Below are 24,272 nucleotides of genomic sequence, written 5' to 3'. Positions count from 1 at the left end.
ATTATTTTTTTAACTCTTCCTCCATAAATGCATTTAATTTAATTAAATTTTCCAAATTTTAGGTGTCAGTGGAGCATGAGCAATCTTCGGAATTTTAGCTGAACTCACACAGGGCCTCTGATGCCTCAGTGTTATACTTTTCTCTTCCCTTTTCTTCATCCTCTTAATGTACAAAGTCAACTCCATGCCTCTATTTATATTTATTTATTTTTAATTGAAGTATAGTCAGCTACAATGTGTCAATTTCTGGTGTACAGCACAATGTCCCAGTCATGCATATACATACATATATTTGTTTTCATATTCTCAACTCTGCCTTTAAAAGCCGTAACAGTCTTGCCCTCTCCATCAGGCCTCCACATCCTGTGGTTTCATCCATGGTTACGGGAAAACTCTGAGCTTGCCTCCACGCCCCTGGCTTTCCTATTCATTCCCAGGGCCTCACAGAGTATCCAAACAGGGATGAAAATGGCTGGATAGTGCCCCTTTAGTCACTAGACTTAATTCCAGGGAAGTTATATTCTTCCAAGTTCTCCATGACTTTTAGTAAAAAGTTAGAATCCGTTCATTTGAAAATAACTCGATTTTGCAAACACAGAACAACTTGATGGAAAAAAATAAAAGCACCATTCAAAGCCTCTCTACCCCAACTATTTAGTGAAAGCTGTCACAAGAGGGATGAGTGACATATTTGAACGAGTTCTCGGGGGTTTCTCTGCACGGGGCAAACCCAGGATCCAGCAGGAGGCAGACCAGCTGTAGCTTGTCATATATTAGTCAATTATCCTAATGATTTTTTTTCCCCCACGAAAAAGCATGAATCCAGGTTGCCCTTATATTTTATGAAGATTTCACTTTGTCTTCTCACACGTATTAATTGGATTCTCTCCATGTTGATCCCAGCCTCTGGGGTTTGGGGGTCACTGCAGGTGCATGAGGGCCGGTGGAGGGGGAGTAGAGACTGGCAGGAAGTGCCTTCCTCCTCTGCGGCTCCAGCTCCTGCTGTTGCGAGGACAGCATTTGATTAGTCCTTTACAACCTGTTTCTCCTCAGATACAAGGAAAATACCGGAAACCACTGTGCCAATTCTGGCTGTCGCTCCTTTGAACACTGTGGGATCTGCTAGCGGAATGCGAAATAAATCCAAAAAAGGCTGCTCTATGGGTCTTTGAATGTGGTGTCACAGAAGGAAACTGTCTTAGAAATCAGAGCTAAAATTGGACAGTTTGTTAATTCTGTGAAAAAAGTTTTTTGCATTAGAATTAATTTTTAACCTAGTAGTAATTTCAAACCCATGCCCTCCACTTGGTATAAATTGACAGTGTTACTGAGATATAATTGAAATCTAAGACCTAGATTCTGACCTCTCTCAGTGGCCTCTCTTCTTTCTGTGGTCCATGCAGCCATCATTCCGGTGGTCGGGTAGTAATTGCATCTCTATTCTGAACCAATGTTGATGTGGACAACTTTTTTTTTTCTTTTAATTTTCTCCCCAGACTTAAATAAATATGATTAATTTTTGCTCCCTATTCTAACTCACTTTTGCTCAGAAATTTGCTCAATGCTACACTGGTGACTGGTCAAGTCTATTAAACCATCATGTTAAAGGGTTGACTAATATTGTCATTGTATACCTTAAACCATGCTCCCAAACTCTGCCTGCCGTTGCCTCTGATAAGGCAGAATAGAATGGTTAATTCTATTAGTCCGGGAAAATTTGTCATTACTAATAAAAATGTAACTTAAAGCACTTGTCCCCATAAAATATTTCAGGAGTATCATTTTCATATATCAAGGATATCTCATCCATATACTTTAGTGTTTTATTATCGAATAAGGAGTATTTCAGAAAGAAAGCAAGCCTGCATCACTCTTGGCTTAAAAAAAAATCAAAATTTCATTTTTTCCCCCTTAAACACTATTTGAATGCAAAGCAATAATGGTTCACAGTAGTTCCAGCTAAGAAGAGGTGGAGCGGGTAGCCACGGAGTGATTCAGTGAGGAGATGGGAGAATAAGTCTCCAATTGGCCTCCCTAAAGGAGAGGAGTTTGGGATATTTATAGGATAAAGCAGCAGAGTGGGTTGAGGTCTGAGGAAAGATGATTGGAGGCAAGAAAAAGGTGATGTCATCGTGGCTTTGCACAGGTGTATCTGAGTCACACTGCTTCTTTATAGGACACATGTTCAGAAACGTTAGCATGATCTGAGCATGATTTTGGGCTCTCTGACATCAAAAAGTCATCCATCAGACACTCATGCAGGTCCACTTCAATGGTCAGTGGTCTCCACCAGTTTGAACCAGGCAAGACTAGTTCCATGGTCCTGAAAAAAATAACGTAAGCAATCATTACTCTATGCTGGAAGTGTCATCTACAGAGGGCAGGTAAAGAAATCTTGTAATGCATTGCCTAAGCCATGGTAAGCTGGAAGGGTATGCAAGCTGGAAGGGTATGCAACCTGCAAGAACAATTAAAGCAAGCTTGGTCGGGGAAGGTATGTTACAGGATATCGTTTATTAAGCAAGTTATGGTTTAAGGGATCTAACTGATGACTGCCCTCAACTTCAGGAGCAGGTAGCAACTACGGTGTTTTTGAGTCGTAAGCCCCTAAACCTCATTCTGTGCCTGGACAGGGACAAATGGTTTGAGGATGGAGTCAAGTTGTATTATATCAACTATGCTGCTGGAGGTTCGGTATTTGTTGGTTGGTTTATTTTGCCATTAAACAGATGCTTTACTGCTTTGATTGTCCTTTCTCAGGTTAATAGCCAGGGAAGCAACTATTATGTCTATCAAAATGAAGGCACTCACTCTGTATTATTTTTGATGAATTTGGTACTGATATCTCAAAAGAGACCAACTAGGTCAGTTTCTTAGGCAATAGAAATTTGGGGAATCAAATAATGTTAACTCTCTTACTCCCAATATTTTTTTTAGACATACTGTAGTAAGTACTTCTTCCAAGCTCATATTTTCCTCCACTGATTGAAAAATGTGAGATAATAATTGTTAGGGAGAAGAAATTTTCCTCTACTCTTCTGGATTCTTCTGGCTGGTCTAAGAATTCAATTGACATGAGACAGTTTAACAGGAGAAAATCAACAAAATTTAATAGTGTGCATATATGGGAGAAACCCAGGAGAACTGAGTAACTGGCCAAAAAAGCCAAAACCTTCACCTTAAATATCATCTTCAGCTAAGGACAAATGAGGATGCTGGGGATAGGGTTTGAGACCTCAAAGGGAAAGAAGGCTATTGACATGGAGATTGAAAAGCCAATGTTTGGTAAACAAGGGTTGCTGGGCCATGCAGAGACAAGCGGACACAGAGAGGAATTTTAACAGACTTTGCTAGGTTCCTCCCTGTCTACACATCTGGTTCACACCTATCGATGGTGATAGCTCCCCTCCTGGAACAGGTCCTCTACATTCTGTAGGCAGTTAGGGGGAAGGTCAGAGTTTCTTCCTGAGTCTGTTGGGCCTTGGTTGTTTTTAGCTTGAAATAATCTGCACGCCAAAGAGACATTTGGGGATAGCAAACTCCACTCCCCTACAGGTGTAACGCACCCCTGTAAACAATAAATAAACAGAAACCTCAGTGAGAGTTGGGATACCAGAAGGGGGCGTTGCCACAGCCCACATCGACAGCAGAGCCCAACAGGAAAAAGAAAAACTCCTCTTCTTTCCTGGCAAGGACTGAGCGAAAGAAAAGCCATGGACTCTCTGCTTACTATCGCCCTCCCAACTTCCTTTTCCCCTCTATAAAAGCCTTCCTCGTCCCTTGCTCTGCAGGGACTTGAACATGGCTCACCGTGGTCGCAGACCCCAAATTTCAATTCTCTGCTGATTCCAAACAAACTCATCTTTGCTGGAGAGGTAACTGGCAGACTGTTTGTTTCAGGCCAACACACCAAAGTGGAATACTCTTAAAATTTTAATCCCTTCCTCTGTTACTGCAACAAGAGGCATGAAAGCTGTGCAGTAAAATACACTCCTCAGCCCCCCAAACTAGTTTGCACAGGATTTTCTTCTGACCAGAAAGTTCACTAACATACTGTTCTATCTGCATACCTTTCCACTGAAAATAGACACAGTAAATATTACGGGGTCTAATGCTGATAGAGTAGTTTGTTCTTTCAGTCAAGCTGCTTCCATATTAGCAAAATGGCCCCTCTGCATCTCAGTGTGGAAAACCTGATGTTGGCCCAGATTTGTAGCATTTACCTAACGACCAGGTGGGCTGAAGCCTGTGTACCCAACAATGAACATTTTTGTTGGCTGCCATTATAACTATAAAGAGTCTTTATCCACCTAGAAGTTATGTCCTCTTGTAACTCCATGGGAATTCAGTCATAAGGAAAAGAAAACAAATATTTTATACACCCTATGAAAGGCGGGACATGAACACAGGTGTGAAAAATGCAACTTTCTTTATTATTCCGTAACAATTTAATTTCTAGTTTGGGCTCCCAATTCTCCAAATTCAACTTGTGGCTGTGTCCAAATGCTGGGGGTCTGAAACAAACATTGGTCAGTAAGAGGGGGTAGGGACCCTAACTGTTGGTAGTCCTCAAGAGCATCTTGTGAGACACCAGCATCCCAGTGGGTAGATGGGTTGCCCGGGCTTATGAGTGCATGCTGGTTGATACAAAGCCCCTGTAGGACCAGCTATCCTCACTGTTACTTCCATGCCACTCTAGGAGGCATAAAATCATTCTGCTGGAGCCCAGGGATCTCAGAGCTGCTGATTTTGACGTCATCTAATCCAAAGACTTGCTCTCCTCCCCAGAACCCTAACCTGGAAATCAGGACCCAGGGCCCCTGTCCCTGGGACACTGCATAACTCTATTCTGCTCACTTCTCCATCCCTTCTCTTTTCTCCTCTCGCCATCAGCCTAAGTAAATGTCTTCTGCTTGAGGCAAGGAAGCCTACTCTCCTTCCAAATGCTTCTTGTCAACATTGTATCCATGCCTAATACCCAAAATCGCCTCCGCTATCCTGAGAAGGGAAAACCAGGGAGAGCCTTTTTGTTCTGCTTTCCAGTCTTTCCCTTGAGGAAATAAGCACAGAGGTGGATCCTGTTTGAAGGGGAGCAAGGAGAGGATTAGCCAGAAAAAAGGGTGGAGAGGGGAAAAGATGATTTCCAAACTCCCCTCTCAGAAATGTTATTTCACAACATTATCACCACCTCTCCGTAGTCTAATCAGGCTTCTGGAACAGGAAGGGGGGGGGGGGTCAATGTCATCTAAATCACGTGGCTAAAATTTCAAAAACAACGTGGATTATTTTGCATAATTTTTACATGATGCATTATGTAGGGGAGCAAAATTTGCTGCCCCAAAATGTGTGCCTTTGGCATGAAGATTATTTTAGGCTCATTATTTTTAAGAAACAGAAGATTCAGGAAGCTTTTCTTCTTACCTTCCCCATAGCTGCCTAAACAATGAAGACAGAGGACCTGTTCCAGGAAGGGAGCTAACACTACAGATAACTAAAGAATGAACCAGGCGTGTAGACGGGGTGGAGCCTCGCAAAGTCCGTTAAAATTCCTCTCTGTGCCCCATTGTCCCTGCGTGGCCCAGCAAACATTCATTTACCAAACATTTGCTTTTCCATCTCCATGTCAATGGCTTGCCTCCCCTTTGAAGTCCCAAGTGCTACTCAGTTCTCCTGGGTCTCTCTCATGTATACATGCTATTAGATTTTATTGATTTTCTCCTGTTAATCTGTCTCATGTCAACTTAATTCTTAGACTAGAAGGATAGAGAAAAATTTCTTCCACCCAAGTATTTGGGGCTGATAGAGATCTTCAGCACACATCATTTCTTTAAAGACTTGAGTTTCATTAATACATTTAATTGACATAAAATAGTATCAGATTATTTTTATTTGGTGATTATCACAGGAAGTTGACAAGTCCTTCACAGCCTAAGCTATCAATTACTGATCTGGCCAGTTCTATGAATCCATCTGACACCACTTCTCTAATTCTCCGACACCAACTAGGTGTCCAACACTTCAACCAATTTTGACGATATTTACTTGGAGTTAGCATCAGACCCCTCAGCACTACAAGACTGCCCCCACTTTAGATGCCAGTTGTAAATACTAGGCCACCAGTACTTCTGAAACTAAGCAGGACCCTGTGGGGCCCTCCTGGGTACAGATCCTTTCTGTGTCCCCTGGAAGCTCTCCAAACCCCATCATTGAGGGGTTTGTATGAAGATTTCATTATGTAGATATGATTGATTAAGTCATTGGCCATTGGTGATTGAAGCTGATCTCCAGCCCTTTTTCCCTGGTTGGCATAGGGGGAGAGTTAGGTTGGCTGAAAAGTCCAACTCTCCAAGGATGGCTTGGGTCTTCCTGGTGACTGGTTCCCATCCTGAAGCTATCTAAAGGCCAGAATATCATTAGCATGCAAAGACATTCTTATTCAGGACATCCCAAGGTTTTAAAACTTCTCTGCCAGGAACTGGGGATAAAGACTAAATATTTATTTTCTGCTGCACCCCACTGGTTTTATCATCTACTTTACAATGGCCAGTATCCATCCTTCAGCCCCAAGTGGGGTCCCTATTTGTTCTTACATTGCTATTTGTCCTTCTGGGAATTGTAAACTGCTCTCAGTTGCTGGGCAGAGTGTGCTTGTCTTGCCTAATTTGAAATCCTTGATCATATGCAGAATACAAGTAGGACTGGTGTTGACGAGGAAACTCCACTGCCTTTCTATCACGTCCCCACCCCCGACACTTCTGCGTCTCTCCTGTGTTACTGCTCCTCACCTCCGTCTCCTTCCCTGCCCACTAAAGGCATCCAGCGTAATGTGATTGATACACAAACACATAAGTGATACATGCACTTGACGACGTACGGTCGAACAATAATCAGCATTGAGAAGAACAAAGAGCCTTATTTAGGGTCTCAAGAGTTGCAACTCGGGAGACACAGACTTAGGTAAACCCAAAAGGGTGTCCCAGAAAGAAAGAAAAAAGAGTCTAACAAAGGCAGAAGCCACAAGGCTTCATTCTGACACAAGAAAAGGAATATTTGTTCTAAGGGAGGAGCTGTCACGAGTTGTTTTAGGGTAAGGGTTCCCACAGGTTTCTGGCAGATGTTTTGATGTTTTCATTAGGATGATAAAGTGGTCAAAAGGTCAGGTTTCATCCAGGCTTTTCATCCATCGTATTTATTTTTATGAATATGTATTTTACAATTTACTTAAACGCTTTTGTACTGCAGTCCTACATATTTCTCTCAACCACATATTTTTAGCATCAGTCCAGTATGCGTTTATGGTTTGTTGCTTCATGGTGTTCACCTACCATGTGCCACTTACATGGAGCGCAGGAGATGGACACCTGAGTGATACCCCACACCCACTCCTACAAAGAGGCGGGGCTGAGGATGCCTGTGCACACACCTTTATGGAATTATAATGGGTTTCTTTGGGAGTATATGTATGCAACAATGGGATTGCTGGACCTCAGGCTATGCGTGCTTAATTTCAGAAAGCGTCACCGAATTTCCAGAATAATTTCACTAGTCTACACTCCCAAGAGCAGCCTATGAAGGTTTCCATTTCCTCATGTTTGTCCATATTTGGCAATTTCTTTCTCTCTCTCTCGCTCTTTTTTTTTTTTTTTTTTTTTAACAATCTGAAGAGTAAAGTGTTTTGAAGGTAAAAAAAAAAAAAACTTTTAATTTGTGTTTTTCTCTTTCCTAGTAAGGTCAAGCATTGTGAGACATATGGTTTCTCCCCTGTGAATTACAGCAGTTCATTTCCTGTGCTCATTTTTCTCCTGGGTTTTCTGTCTTGTTTTGTTCGAGTTCCTTACTGGTTCTAAATAGCACTTTCTCATTGATGTTTGACATTACAAATATATTCTCTAAATCTGTCACAATCACTTTTTAGTTTTGTCTAAAATAATCTCCTTTGAATTTAAGTGCAAAATTCCTATATTTCTAGTGCCATTTGTGGGGTTTTACAATTTCCTGGAAATGATCCCTATTGTCTAGGTTTTCTTAATCCATTATTACACTGTTGTTACTCTTACCGTATTTTTAAAAATATCTATTGGGTCTGAGTTATTTCTCCCTTTCATTTTGCATTTTGCTTATTTTCTTTTTCCAGTTTTATCAGAACTTTACCTTATTAATTTTTTCAAAACCAGCTTTTGATTTTACTAAACATCCCTATTTGTTTTTTCAATGATCTATTTCATTGATTTTTGTCCTCATCTTTATTATTTTCTTTCTACATGACTCCTTGTGTTTACTTACTGCTCTTTTTCTGGTTTTATTTTGAGTTGAATGCTTTGCTCATTTGTTCTTATGCCTTCTTGGTTTCCAATAAATGTATTTAAAACTATAACTTATATTTTAAGTACTGCTTTAGTTGCATACCAAAATTTTGATGTTTCATTACTGTTTAGTTTATAATATTTCATAATTCTCCTTATAATTTTCTCTTAAACATAATGATTATTCAGTAGTATGATATCATGTTTTTGGACTTAGGAGATTTAAAAATCTATCCTTTGGTGTTGATTTTAAATTTTATTGTATCATGGTGAGAGAACATAATCTCCACGATGTTGATTCTGTGGAATTTATTGAGACTTCCTTTGTGACTGAGTATATAGTTAATTTTGTAAATATTTGCATGTGTTTTTAAAGAATATGCATCATTTGGGGGGCATAAAGTTTTATATATCAGTAAATTAATAATTAACAGTATGTTATTTAGCTCTTCAATACTACTTACTTATTTTGAAGTCCGTCTGATCTAACAGTTTCTGAGAGAGGCAACATGAAGTGCAAAGATTAAGCTTTACTTTCTGATTGGTTTATATATTCTGGGGACATATTGGTAGGCTGATATATGTTCGTGGTGATTATTTATTCTTGATCTATTTTTCTCTCAACAGTATACTACATTGTGTCCTTTCTGTTATTCAACCCTTTGTTCTTAATTGTCATATTTTGTAAGCCGAGCATAACCAGTTGGTTCTTCTTTATGTCTTCTTGTTTTGGCTTCTGGGTTGTAATATCCTACCTTATATGCCTAAGACTATTTAAAAGTATTCTTTGGTCTTGTCCACTAATTCTGCTTTCTCTGACTCTGATTGTCACTTTGTGGCCTTTCTTTCATAGCTGTTATTCTTCTAAGATGAAGCCATCAAATTCTTTGGAGCTTTTACTCCTTAGAGGTGCTAGCTTCTTCTGGGTGCGTGTTTGGGCAAGAGGTAAAGCCTAGCCTTACTTTGTGTCCTGCCTGTGGGTTGGGGCAGAATTCCCTCAAGGTCAAGGGCCTGTGCCCCGGCATTTCTTTTTCTTAAGAGATATCTTGGTCAGTTGTCATCACCTGGCCATCTGGTTAAGAGGGACGGGGTGGGAGAGGAAAGCCTCAGAGCCTGCGCATCTCTTGCTCATTGCTCCAACTGGCTGCTTAAATGTCGAAAGCTACCTCCCAGTCCCTGCCTGCTGCTGGGCTGGCTGCTGTTTCGAGTTCTTTCAGCAGTGACGGGGCGGCAGCAGCTCACTCATGCCCTTGTGGGGTCAAGCAACAAGCTCTGCTAAAAGCGTTGCCCGCGCTTCATCTCCTGGTTAGCAGGGCCCAGCTCTGTTCCCTGCTAGACTGTCTCTTCCTCCCTAGTTCCTCAGCCTGGCCACGTCCTTGGCCTTCCCATTAACTCATCAAACGCATTATCTCCCCCACCCCTTTTACTTCTGTGGCATCTCCAGGGTTGGGTTAGCGAAAGGAGCAGATGAGAAGAGAGCCAGTAGTTTACCATGTTAGCTGCATTTTCACTGAAGGGTGGCACAATGTGCAACCCCGAAATACGGCTGTACCGGTTCATAATGTAAAATCATTTTTAACCCAATCCAGTCTGAGATGTGGCTAAAATAAAACTTAGCTTACTGGCCGTTTATTTCATACTGAGTATTGGGCCTGCTTCCTTAAATTGATTTTGGACAAAACAGGTGGGATATATTTCACAAAGATCAGTAACTATGCGATCTGTTAAACACTGACTGCTGAACACTTCTGGCATGTTTGTTATGTATACCATGCACTCTTGTTAGCCTCTGTGTCTTGTTTTACACAGCTCTGTGTTTAGGATATTTACTGAAAAAAATGTCTCTACTCTGTGAACCGTAGTCTGTTTACTTGTTTGTTTGTTGTTCGTTTGTTTAAGCATTGCTTCCCCTACAGAATAAAAGTTACTTTTCCTTTGAGTCAGGGTTCAGAAACTGAGTGTGGATAAATGCTCTTCAAAAGTAAACCACTGGAAACATGCATATTGTTTTTACAATGCTTTTAATATTGTATATAGGCTGTCAACTGATGGAAATAATGACCTCAGGGATGTGTTTATCTTGATTTTAGCCCAGTTAAAATACATTTAGCTTTTAGCTTTAACTTGGGCCCAAACCACATCAAATGGGCCACACACAGACTCCTGAGGTCATTATCACTTTATGGTGATTTTGAAAAAGAAAAGGAAATCAAACTGTCTTTTTACATTACTCTTTAAGTTCAGAATTCTCACAGGAAGAGCAAATATATTTGTTCATTTCTTTCCCTTTCCATGCTAGGTTACCTGCCAGTCCCACCTTTCCTAAAGGGAGATTTTTAAGCCTCCAAATGAATCTTAAAGCCGGTTTGAAGTGTGCTTCACTGTGATTAAGAAAAGCTTCAAAATCCAATATTATCTCACCAAAAAGCCACGTCCTCAGAAAATGCAGACAATTCTCTTGGCAGTCATTCTTTTAATGTTAAAGTCTCAAGTTGAGTCATGAACTTACTTATTTCTGAGAACATTTTACAAGTCATGGTTTCGTGTAATCGTCTCAAACTAAGAACTGTGTCTGTGTATCGCTGCACATTTCCAACCTGAAAGAGTAAATATTGCAGTTGTGCTTGCGATAGTGTACAGAGGCCCAAGAGGAGGAAATGAATTATACAGTGCTCAGACCAAGCAGTGATGGATGAGACAGAAGGATCATTTCCATTTGGACAGCTTAGGTGATCAGAGGCTGTTTTCTATTTTACCAAGAGAGTGCATGTGTGTTCACAAACACCATATGCTGAAACATTCAGTCCTTACTTAGGGAAGGGTTTGCTACCATTCTTCAAAGGCACCCAACAGCAACTCCTGGACCAGCCTGCTCATTCTCCTGGATATCTCCCATTCAAAATGAATCTTCACCTGCTTCTTTTCAGACTTAATGAATTCACAGCCTGAAATGATGTGCTACAGGCCAGAATCATTTAAATACTGCCAATCCTACATTCAGGCATCACAATAGAATCTTAAAATAATACTAATACCATTTCAGTATATGCATAGCATAGAGGCTGCATCACTGACTAACAAAATTTAGGCTTTGAAAATTAATTAAATAAGATAAATTGCACTAGAAAGGGCTTTAAAATCATTAATAATTTCTGCTAAGCTATATATTTTAAGTTTTTAAAATAAAATAATTTTAGAATTAGACTTAAAACTTATTTTTTTCCTTTTTGCCCCTTTTTTGATTTTCCCATTGCCCTTTACTTTGATGTCAAAATAATTCTTTTCCTGGGGACAATTAACTTTTTATTCTAAGAACATTTTAGCCTTCCATCTCACCACTGTATCCTATTGTTTAACCTAAGGAAACCTAAGGAAAACAATGAAATATCTTCACCAAAATTTATAGGTGCAAAATTTATAGGCAAAGGCTACCCGTTATAATTCTGCTTCTGAAATCTACAACTTCTGGAACTAATAAGCATATTTAGCAAGATTTCAGGATATAAAATTAATATACAAAAGTCAATTGCTTTCCATACACCAGCAATGACTAAGTGGAATTTAAAATTAAAAACAGAATACAATTTATATTAGCACCCCTCAAAATGAAATACTTAGGTTTAAATCTAAATACATACAAGATCTATGTAAGAAAACGACAGACACCTGATGAGTGATATCAAAGAATAAGTAACAGAAGAGATATTCCATGTTCATAGACAGGAAGACCCAATATTGTTATCCCAAATTGATCTATATATTCAATGTAATTCCAACAAAAGTTCTGGTAAATTATTTTGTTAATGTGGATGAACTGATTCTAAAGTTTTTATGCAGAGGCAAAGGACCCAGAATAGCCAACTCAATATTGAAGGAGAAGGATGAAATCGGAGGACTTACTTACACTACCAACATCAAGACTTATTACAAATACGCAGAGGTCAAGACTGTGGTATTGGTCAAAGAACAGACAAATAGATCAACTGAATAAAACAGAGAGCCCAGAAATAGACCTACATGAATCTAGTCAACTGACCTGCAAAAGCAGCACCAAGTGTATGAGAAGGCAAGCCACGGACTGGGAAAAAAATCTGCAAAACTTACCTCTGATAAAGAATTCTTGCTCAAAATATACAAAGAAGTCTTAAAACTCAACAATAAGAACAAACAACTCAATTAAAAAATGGGTCAAAGACCTTAACAGATGCCTCATGAAAGAAGATATACAGATGGCAAATAAGCACATGAAAAGAATCATGTCTCATACGTTGCAGGTAGAAATGCAGAACGGTTCAGCCACCTTGGAAGACATTTTGGTGGTTTCTTACAAAACCAATCATGCTTTTACTATACAATCCAACAATTTTGCTTCTTAATATTTACCAGGAGAGGCTGGAAATCAATGCCCCCACAAAACCCTGCACATGGATGTTTATAGCTGCTTTATTCATAGCTGCCGAACCTTGGAAGCAACCAAGATGTCTTTCAGTAGGTGAATGTACAGGGGACAGTAAAAGTATTAGGGTTTTGGTGGGGGGCAGGTGTTGAATAGGTGGAGCACAGAAGATTTTTAAGGCAGTGAAAATGCTCTGTATGATACTATAATGATGGGTAAATATCATTATACATTTGTAAAACAAGAGTGAACTCTTATGTAAACTATGGACTTTGTGTGATCATGATGTGTCATTTCAGGTTCATCAATTGAAACAAATGTACCACTCTGGTGGAGAATGCTGACAATGGGGGAGGCTCTGTATGTGTTGGGGCAGGGGACTTATACATAAAATTGAAAGAAAATTTATATATAGATATATAGGGCCATGTAGTATCCTCATTTATATGTGTAACTTTAATAGATTTCTTACTTTCAGTTTTGCTTCAAACCTTAAACTGCTCTATAAAACTAAAGTCTTAAAAAAAATTGGAAACTCTGTCATCTTCATTCCCCTCTTGTTTCCAACCTTTTGCTGTTACAAACAGCACTGACATGAAAGATCTTGGCCATATGTCATTTTGTAATTTTGCAGTGTATCTTTAAGATAGATACCTAAAAGTAGAATTGCTGAGTTAAAAGGTAGAGGAGACATACATAATTTTTCTAGATATTCCCAAATTCTCCTCTGTAGGGATTATATCATTTTTACCTCCCTCCCGGCATTGTATGACTACCAATTTCCATATAGCCTCAATGACAATAATACAGCATCAAAATGTTCGATCTTTGCCTAACAGAGAAGTATCATAGTGTTATTAAAATTTTTATTGTGATAATATATAATATAAACTCTGCCATTTTAACTAGTTTAAGTGTGTATTCCATGGCATTAATTTTATTCAGTGTTGTGAAACCACTGCCACTGTTTCCAAATCTTTTCCATCACCCCAAGTGGAAACTCTGCAACCAGTAAGCAATAACCCCTCAATGGCTCCCCCTCATTCTTGGTAGCCTATAATGTACTTTCTGTCTACAAATGCCTATTCTAGATATTTCATAGAAGTGGAATCATACAATATTTGTCCTCTTGTGACTGGCTTATTTTATTTAGCCTAATGTTTTCAAAGTTCATTCATGTTGTAGCATCTATTAGACCATCATTCCTTTTATAGCTGAATAATATTCCATTGTATGTAGGTTAACATTTTGTTTATCCATTCATCTGTTGATGGACACTTGGGTGTTTTCCACTTTTAAGCTATTGTGAATAATGCTGCAATGTACTCTCATGCAAAACTATCCATTTAAGTCCCTGTTTTCAATTCTTTTGGGTATGTACTTGGGAATGGAATAACTGAATCATATGGTAATTTTATGTTTAACTTTTTGAGAAACTGCCAAACTGTTTCCCATAGCAGCTGCATCATTTTACATTTCTACTAGTAGTGTATGATAGTTCCAATTTTTCCACATCCTTGTCAATACTTATTATCTTCTTCTTTTTTTTTTTTTTTTAAAGAATAGCCATCCTAGTAGGTATGAAGTAGTTGTTTGGCTATTTCCATTACTAATGAGGCTGAATATGATTTCATGAGATTAAGAATCATGTTGTTTTTTTTTTAAACTATGTCCTCATATTTTATCCCCAAGGAGGATATTTAGAGATGACTATGGAGGTAGACTTGACAGGACTTGGTGACCAGCTTAATATGAAGAATGAGGAAAGAGGAATGGATGCGTCATCCTAGTTTTTAGGCCCGTGTAACTGAGAACATGAAATCACTGTTAACATGATGAAATAAAAATGGTGATTGGAAAGTATTATTTTGACAAGAGAATGGATTAGAAGGGCCCAGCAGGGAGACCAGTTAGATAGGAGTCAGTGGAAATTAGATAGGGCTAAAATGATAAGGAATTGAGTATTATAAAGGGACTAATGTTAAAATAATGCAAAAGAACTTTTAAAAACCAGGACTTGATATTAGGCTGATTGGAGAAGATGCAGTAGAGAAGAGTGAAATGTTAACGATTTCAAGCCCTCGAGACTGAGTGGTGGTCGCAGAAAGAAAATAGGATAACATGAAAAACTCAAATACAACTTCCATTATTCTGCAACTGGAAATCAATCTTAATGTGCAGATATTCCTAAGAGGGTTCTTAAGTGAAGATGTTTATACTAAGATGGGAATGATTGCTATCAGCTCTACTTGTGAGCAGGCTTGGACTTCGGGAAGGCGAGGTTGGAGCACAGAGACCTGGAGGAGCACAGTGGGCTGAGAGGAGGCCCAGGGCAGAGCAAAGAGCATCACGGGATGCTGGGCCCAGAGAGAGAAAGTTTACATGTTCACCTTAAGTAACTTTCTGTCAATAGGGTATAGCATGAAGGGCAATGCTTCACCCTTTCTTGCCATCTGCAATGCTTGCCCGAGTCACTCTGGCTTGCAGGTGGCAGAAACCCAGAGCATGTAAAAGTGGAACTCAACGTCTATCTCTCTCTCAAGCCCAGCAGAATGCAGGTGGTGAAATGACATCACTGGGGCACCACTCTTTCCATCCTTGACTTTGCTTCTTTCCACGTTGGCATCCTTCTCAGACAGGCTCTCTGTATGCATTGGTGAAGATGGTACCTGTTCTAGGATTACTTTTATTTGCTCTTTAGTACCTTTTTAGCTCAGGAATAAGAAAAGGGGTTGGGAGGGGTAGTGGAGAGAGAGAAGACAACGCCCTGTTCTTAGTTCCAGCAATAATCCCTCTGATTGGCCTTGTTACGTCATGTGCCCAGCTTTGAGCCAATCAGGTAACAGGGGAGTGCACTGTAGTCACTCTTAAAACAGAGGCTGGGAGCCTGACTCCAAGCCCTTGGACTGAAAATGAAAGCGTTTCAAGGTTTCCACTTGGTGTCACAGTTTTTACAGTGGGAACCCTCATTGAAAGTAGAATGCAGAGTATTCGTTACTTTCAAAAATCTAGCTTATATGTGGAATAGTATTAAGGCTATTCACGTTGCTTTCTTATCCTAGAAAAAGACATTAGGGACTGGCATACTAGTGTATCTTAAATTCAAAACGTTTCAGATTTTTAAAGGGACGTTTGAGTTCACTGGTAAAATAAATTAGCTGAACTCTATATTGAAGAAATAAAATCTGTTTGTTTATTTCAGGCAAGACATGTTGCCAACAGCTGTGGTGAGATGTGACGTGATCTTCTCAATGAACAATCTAAGAGCCAATGAGTAAGCTAAAATAGTAGAATCCGCTTGTCTGGAGTCAGTGTGTTGACAAGGAAACAAAAGGGAACTGTAGGGTAAACACAGGGCAAGAGTGTACAAAGAGAGTCGTTAAAAATAATACAGACGCTATGCAGGAGAACTCCTGTAACATAACAAAGTTAAGTGCTTTTCCCGTTAAATCTTTGGTTTTCCATATGGAGACACTAAACCTGGTTTTCATTGTTTAAAATCAACTCCAAAAGACTGTCCTTAAATCACCTTGAAAGTGTTTCCGAAAGTTGTTAATGCAAGAGTTTTTCAAGGTAGCTTCCAAGTTCTGACCCATCTATTGGCTTCCAATAAAGCAGTCTGAAACCTTCCCTGAAGCAACTTTATGATCGGTATTATTGCATTTCCAGGGTAGTTTATCCTTGCTAGGAGTGGTCCAACTTTATATTTGATAAATCGTAGAGAGAAGATTCTTTGCCAAGACTGGCAACAAAGAAATTTCCTAGGGTGGAGCACTGTTGTGTGTGAGTTTTCCAACCACATTAGACAGTGGTGTAAGGAAAACACATGTGCTCTTTGTTTTTTTATCTGGAACTAGTGCTTGTTAACTTTCTGCTATTATTCACTTTAAATATAGGTTTATCTTGTTATCACCATCTGTTTTACCTAGGATGTGTAAGGTGTATATAAATACAGGAGATAACCTATGGTCTTACAGGAAATAAATTTGCCTCTAAAAACAGTTAAGCCTTTGTCTTCTAATCTTCAGTGCTTCTGTAATTGCAACACCGCGGTGAGATAGGCACACGACGGTGGATGGTTTTTAATTTCCTGAGGGAATATTTCTCACGGTGCCAAGGAGAATGAAGGCATGATTTTTTTAAAGGCAGGAATTTTTGAATAGCTTTTTCTTCTTTTCATTTTTTATTGTTGAAAACCGGAGCTCTATTAATTTGATAATTAGAACAAAGACATCAGTTTTAAGTGTGAATGCTAGTCCAACATAAACGAGGTAACAAGATAGGCACTTATTGTTTCAAATGATCTTAATGATAAGCTGTCCTACTTTGTATGTATCCATATCCATATGCATATGTATTTATGTTAGCCCTTTGTCCATAGAATATTAGCATTTACTTCGCCTCTTATATGTCTCTTCCCTCTCCTTTGATTTCCAACCAGGATCCTTTTTACTTTGTTATCCCACCTGCTTCCTTTATTCTGGGTCTCCCAGAAATGGGGTTGAATTCAGTTCTTATCGTACATTTTGGTTTTCAGTGACAGAGGCACAGTTGAGATCTGGAGGCAGAACAAGCGGTGACCAGTGATCGGTGTGCTGCTAGTTGACTGTGACCTTGGTCAAGTTGTCTAACGTCTTTTAACCTTAGTTCCCTAAGCTATAAATGTGGTTAATGCATTTCTCCGCTTAAATCATTGGGCTCGGGTACTTGTTGCATGGCAAGAAAGCAGAGGTCAGCATTCAGAAGACTTTAAAGCATTTTGTACATGTGGGGTGGCTGCATTTCTGTGATGGTGACAATAAGCTATCCCAGAGCCTACTGCAAAAGCTATTGAGATCACTGCCTTCCACGTGGGAAACAAGAGAGAATGGCAAGAATTAAGTCATTCAAAGGTAGTATTTTTCAAACTTTAGATTGCTACGCACTAAGGTTGTGAAATTAGCTGCTACTAGCATTTTAAAAAATAAGATAAAATAGAAATGTTGGAATATGATAGGAAATATCAGTGTTTATATCTCACAAGTAAGAGAAAGTACCCATAGGTAAGGGTAGTATTGCTTCATGAAACTTTTGTATCATTGTGCATGTGTGTGTGTATGTGTGTGCATGTGTGTGTGTGCACGCACGCGTGTGTATAAATGCTGGGTTGTGGTGCAATACATATGTTATAGACTGAATGTCTGTCCACCCTGCTCCCACAGTTCATGTGCTGAAGCCCTAGTCAGCAGAGTGATGATATAGGAGGTGGGGCTTTGGGGGGGAGTACATTAGGTCATGAAGGTGGAGCCCTCATGAATAGACATTAGTCCCTTTATAAAAAGAGACATGAGAGAGATGATCTCTCTTAGATCTGTGAGGACACAGTGAGAAGGCAGCTGTCTACAAGCCAGGAAGTTGGGTTCTCTGAATCTGCTGTCATCTTGAACTTGGACTTCCTAGCCAAGAGATAAATGTCCATTGTCAAAACCGCCCAGTCTGTGGTATGTGTTATAATAATTTGAGAGATTAAGACAATGTATATGTTATCAGTGAGTCACAGTCAAACAGTTTTGGAAGCCAGCACTCTAGGATATGACATATTGGGGTCATCTGTTGAGTCGTCCCCTCCCCATCTCCCCCAATCTTTCATATGTCTTGTTCTTTCCTTTAGCTTAACTGTGGAAGAAGGACATAGCGATAGCATAGGAGGATTAGCTGATTCCTCTAGGATAATTCCCTGCCTCCATGTCAGTCTCATGTTATCCCAGGGTAGCATGGGTCTATGGAAAAGGAATTGGTCTAGAAGTCAGAAGACCAAGACCTAAAGTGACTCCATTTATTTTTGCCTCTTGGACCTCAGAAAAGTTCTGTGACCATTCTTGCTCTCATCTCTTATTCCTTACGTTGGGTATTAATTCATGGGACACATGATTATTAAGCCTGTAGAGCCAGGAATATGGCAGTAATCATGGCCATCACTCTCAGTGAACTTAAGTGTCTAATTTATTAAGGCTGTTTTGAAAATCAAATTAGATAAAATTCACAAAGTAGCTTAAAACTTCATTGTTCGATGTCATATATGACAACCTTGCTTCTTAAAATATAGTGAAGATAAGCTGGAGTCACTTTTCTGTGATCCCAGGAAACTAAAAAAGTTCCCCATTATTACACATGCACACTCTTATATCCCCCCGTGGTAAAACCAAGACCTCCGTGAACTCCGTATTCTTTTCCAACAACCACACCATCTCTCTGCTCTAATTGATAGCAAAACTCCCACTTTTACACGCATGATCGTTCCTTCCTTGACCAACACCTAGTTTAGTAGGACATTTTTAGGGATTTCTTAACTAATATTGTTTTGATTACTGACTTTTTAATTTAATTACATTGAGATAAATGGAATCGTTTGAGGCTTGCTGTAATTATGGGCTGACACATGGTCAATCTTTGCAAATGTACCCTTTGTGCCTGAAAAGAATGTACACCTCCAATTGTTGGGTTGAATAGTCGATACATGTTCATTAGATCAAACTTATTAGCTTTACTGTTCAAATTTTATATAACCTTACTGATTCCCCCCCCCCCCCCCCCGTTTGATCTATCAATTCCTGGGAAAGATGTGCTGAAATGTCCTGCTATGAAGGTAGATTTTTATTTTTTTTTTCTTCTAGTTTTGTTGATTTTGAGGCTACATTTAAAAATCTTTTTGGTATATTAAACTTTTTTTATTATAAACCACAACTTTTATCTATGATAATTATCCTTAAAGATTATTAAGACTGAATATTAATGTAGCTACACTACTTTCTTTTATTATTTCCTGTTATCTTTTTATATCACTTGACTTTATACCTATCTGTGCACTTATGTTTTATTCCTTCTAACACTACTTTATCGAGTAGAGTTCCATACAGTAAAATGAAATATGACTTGCGAGAGTTTGATGACTTTTAATTTACATATGAACTCATATAATCCCACATAGCTCAAGATATAGAACATTTGCACCACTACCCCTCTGGTTAAATAACTACTGTTTTCTGACTTTCATCACCATAGTTTTGTTTATTTTTTTTCTTTTTAACATTTTTTATTGAGTTACAGTCATTTTGCAATGTTGTGTCAAATTCCAGTGTAGAGCACAATTTTTCAGTTATACATGAACATATATATATATTCATTGTCACATTTTTTCCCTGTGAGCTACCATAAAATCTTGTATATATTTCCCTGTGCTATACAGTATAATCTTGTTTATCTATTCTGCATTTTAAAAATCCCAGTCTGTCCCTTCCCATCCCCCACCCCCTCGGCAACCACCAGTTTGTATTCCATGTCTATGAGTCTGTTCCTGTTTTGTACTTATGTTTTGTTTTTTTTTAGATTCCACATACGAGCGATCTCATATGGTGTTTTTCTTTCTCTTTCTGGCTTACTTCACTTAGAATGACATTCTCCAGGAGCATCCATGTTGCTGCAAATGGCGTTATGTTGTTGGTTTTTATGGCTGAGTAGTATTCCATTGTATAATATACCGCATCTTCTTTATCCAGTCATTTGTTGATGGACATTTAGGCTGTCTCCATGTCTTAGCTATTGTAAATAGTGCTGCTATGAACATTGGGGTGCAGGTGTCATACTGAAGTAGGGTTCCTTCTGGATATATGCCCAGGAGCGGGATTCTTGGGTCATACGGTGAGTCTATTCCTAGTCTTTTGAGGAATCTCCATACTGTTTTCCACAGTGGCTGCACCAAACTGCATTCCCACCAGTAGTGTAGGAGGGTTCCCCTTTCTTGTAGGGAGGTTTTTTATTACTAATTCGATTTCATTTTTAGTGATTGGTTTGTTCAAGTGGTCAGTGTCTTCTTGGTTCAGTCTTGGTGGACTGTATGTTTCCATCTCCTCTAGGTTATCCATTTTGGTTCCATATAGTTTTTCATAATATTCTTGTATGATATTCTGTATGTCCATGTTATTTGTTGTAATTTCTCCATTTTCCTTTCTTATTTTGCTTATTTGTGCTCTCTCTTTTTTCTTCTTTGTGAGTTTGGCCAGAGGTTTGTCGATTTTATTTACTTTTTCAAAAAACCAGCTTTTGGTTTGATGGATTTTTCTATTGTTTTTAAATCTCTGTTTTATTTATTTCCTCCGTGATCTTTATTATTTCCTTCCTTCTGCTGCCTTTTGGGGTTTTTTGCTCTTTTTTTCTAATTCTTTTAGCTGATGGGTTAGATTGTTTATTTGAGATTGTTCTTCTTTTTTGAGGAAGGCCTGTATTGCTATAAACTTCCCTGTTAGCACTGCCTTTGCTACATCCCATAAATTTTGTGTGGTTGTGTTTTCATTTTCATTTGTCTCAAAGTATTTTTTAATTTCAACTTTGATTTCATCATTGACCCACTGGTTTTTTAATAGCATGTTGTTTAACCTCCATGCTTTCCTTTTTTTTCTCCTTTTTTTCTCTGTAGTTGATTCCTAGTTTCATAGCATAGTGGTCAGTAAAGATGCTTGAGATAATTTCTATCTTCTTAAAATTGTTGAGGCTTCTTTTGTGATCAATCCTAGCACATGATGAAGTACTTGATCAACCCTAGAAAATGTTCCATGTGCACTTGAAAAGAATGTATATCCTATTTTGAAGTTTGATGACTTTTAATTTACAAACGAACTCATATAATCCCACATAGCTCAAGATATAGAACATTTGCACCACTACTCCTCCCGTTAAATAACTACTGTTTTCTGAATTTTATCACCATAGTTTTGTTTAAAATGGTCAGTTGTCATTTAAGAAAATTTCAGGAAGGAAATAAGTAACAAAATCTCTTATTTACATACTGAATTGTTATTTTTGATGTTCTTCAGTCCTTTATGCAGATTTGACTTTATATCCAGTATCATTTCCCTTCAGCTTGAAGAACTTCTTTCAGTGCAGGTCTCCTGGCAATGAATTCTCTCAGTTTTCTTTTATCTGAAAAATTTTCTATTTCAACCTTATTTAAAAAATATGTAATATGTTTATTGAATGGTTTAAAAAACCATTCAGAGTATAAACAGGAAATGTTCTTCTTCTTCTTTTTTTTTTTTAGCACTGCCTTTGTGTTTTGGCAACTCTCTATTTCCCCATGGAATTTTGGGTCCTATAACATCAGGACTAGAGTCCAGATTTCACAACTTTGTCATTAAAATGATCTCACATTTGGTATTCCAGACCAAGTCCTATTCATCTTCTAAAAAGACTTCAATTTTAAGAACAGTTTTGTATTTTATATTAAAATGAGAGGAAGGTACAGAGATTGCCCATATGCCCTCTGCCCCCACATATGCATAGTCTCTCCCATTGTCAACGTTAGTCACCAGAATGGTACTACTATTTTTTTTAAATCTAGGATTAACTTACATTGACATATCATAAATACCCAAAGTCCATATTCACCTATGGGTTCAGTCTTAGTCTTGTACATTCAGTGGGTTTGAACAAATGTATAATGACAGATACCCATCATTATGGTGTCCTACAGAATATTTTCTCTGTCCTAAAAATCCTCTGTGCTCTGCCTATTTATCCCTTCCCTCTTCCCCAGCCCCTAGTGAACACTGATATTTGTATTGTCTCCAAGCTTTGCCTGTTCCATAATGTAATATAGTTGGAATCATACACCATGTAGCCTTCTCAGACTAGTCACCCTCATTTTTTAAGGATATTTTTGTGATGAAGAATTCTGAAATGACTGTTTTAGCACTTTAGAGATGTTGTTCTATTATCTTCTGACTTGAGAAGTCAGTAGAAATACTGATCATTGTTCTATGATGCATAATATGTCATTTATCTCTGTTTTTCTTTCAAAGTACTTTCTTTATCTTAGTATTACCTGATAATATTTTGTATCTTGATTTATTATCTTTCTTACCCACTAGATTCTAACCTCCATGAAAAAGGGAATTTGTGTTTTTGTCCACATTTTTATCCTGCTTGCCTAGAATAGAGCAAGTACATATGGGTATTCAATTAATATATCCTGATTAAATGAAGGAATGAGTGCTAGTTACTGCCTCTGGGTGTCTGTTTCCTTTATTATACACTTGGAAAGCTGAGATGAGAAACTCAACTCATTGGCTGCAACCAAAAACTCTTCCAGACCACACACTGATAGAAATAATAGACTTTAGGTTAATTCCCACCTAATTTACACACATACACACTGGAATGGGGAGAGAGTAAAGAACTTTAAATCACAGAAGTAATTTAAAAGATAACAAATTGATATTAGGGAATTCCATTCTTCAAATATTTAAAAATTCTTAAGAAAGTCTTTAACTTCTTTTAAGTGTTGAATATTTACTGGCCACTTCTCTCTAAGAATTCCCTGCCTTACCCCCTCTTCCTAATTCCTGTACTCCCCTCCATTGTTCGCAGCATTCCCATCCGTGTTTTCTTCCCTCCAAGCTGTCAATCATCAGGAATCCTCGCACTCTCATAAAGTTAACACGTTCTTCACCTCCTTGCAAAGAGAAATGGTTAACATTTACTTGTGAGGTTCGCTGGATCCCCTCAACTCCAGGTTAATACTGATTAGAATACGTTTGCTTATTTGGGTGATAAAATAATTATCTTATGTTTTTCGTCAAAAAAATCATTGTGTCTTTATTTCAAGACTTTTGGGGGTCCAACTAATTTTTCCATTTTACTATGGGACTGAGAATGAGAATAAATATCTGCCACTAATTCTTGGAAATGGACTAGGTAATCCCAACATGGAGAAAAAAAATCCTTTGGTTACTGCCAGCATTGATTGTTTTCTCATTAGATTAAAGTAGAATATTAAACTCTTAAAGGATTTCCTCAATAGTGAAGAGCAGTCTTTTCCTTTGCTAGTTTTATGGCAGAACCATCCTATTTTACATGAACCCCTTGGCTGCTTAGTTCACGATGTCAATTTTTATTGTATTTATTCAATAATTCAAAAGTAGAGTTCCCCTTCCTCCGTGCTTCCTAAAACATAAATGTGGATGATTATTGTGTTTGTGTATAAATGGACTCTGAGCAGACTCTAGAATCTGAGGAAATGACTATTGAGGACATATTGCTGTATTTTTTTTCTGTTCTTCATTCTCCTTATTCCCTCTTTATTTTCATTCTCCTTTTTCCTCTTCTTCCTTGATATACTTTTGAAGTATTCAAGAGTTGGTGCAAAATTCCTAATTCTACCATGGTTAGTGTCAGGGTAAGTCTTTCCAGGTAACTGAATGTCCAGGCGTTCCCACGTTACTAGGTTCTTGTTTCCTCTTTTCCCAAATTTTCTTTTCTGAATTCTCAGAAACCATCCATAGCTTTTAAAACTACTTCTGTCTTGTTCCTTCACAAATCTCATTGTCCTCCCAAAGATGGGCCTCAAAGTGGGTGACCACACAGGTTTTGCTTTTTCTTCCTTCCTCTTTTCATTTTTCCCATCCCCAGAGCCCCTCAAAGGACGGTTACACTAAGTTTCTGTGTCAGCTGCCTTCTGAATGGGCGGATCCTTTGGAAGAGCTGCTACACTGGGAATGAGATGATCTGATTTGCATTCCCGGTTCTGCCCCTAATGAGCA

The 24,272-nt window shown here is 38.5% G+C and overlaps 1 long non-coding RNA gene across 1 annotated transcript in view; it reads left to right on the top strand.

Moving 5' to 3' along the window:
* The window catches only part of LOC116661316, a 63,383-nt gene that overhangs the window by 27,416 nt on the left and 11,695 nt on the right, over positions 1-24,272 (top strand). Inside the window, exon 2 of the long non-coding RNA XR_004317191.1 lies at positions 15,902-15,973. This is a non-coding gene — a long non-coding RNA (uncharacterized LOC116661316). The remainder of the gene's footprint in view (positions 1-15,901; positions 15,974-24,272) is intronic.

This window comes from Camelus ferus, chromosome 34, assembly GCF_009834535.1.
Source record: "Camelus ferus isolate YT-003-E chromosome 34, BCGSAC_Cfer_1.0, whole genome shotgun sequence".
Taxonomy (NCBI): Eukaryota; Metazoa; Chordata; class Mammalia; order Artiodactyla; family Camelidae; genus Camelus; species Camelus ferus.
This window is presented reverse-complemented; position numbering and strand designations above follow the sequence as displayed.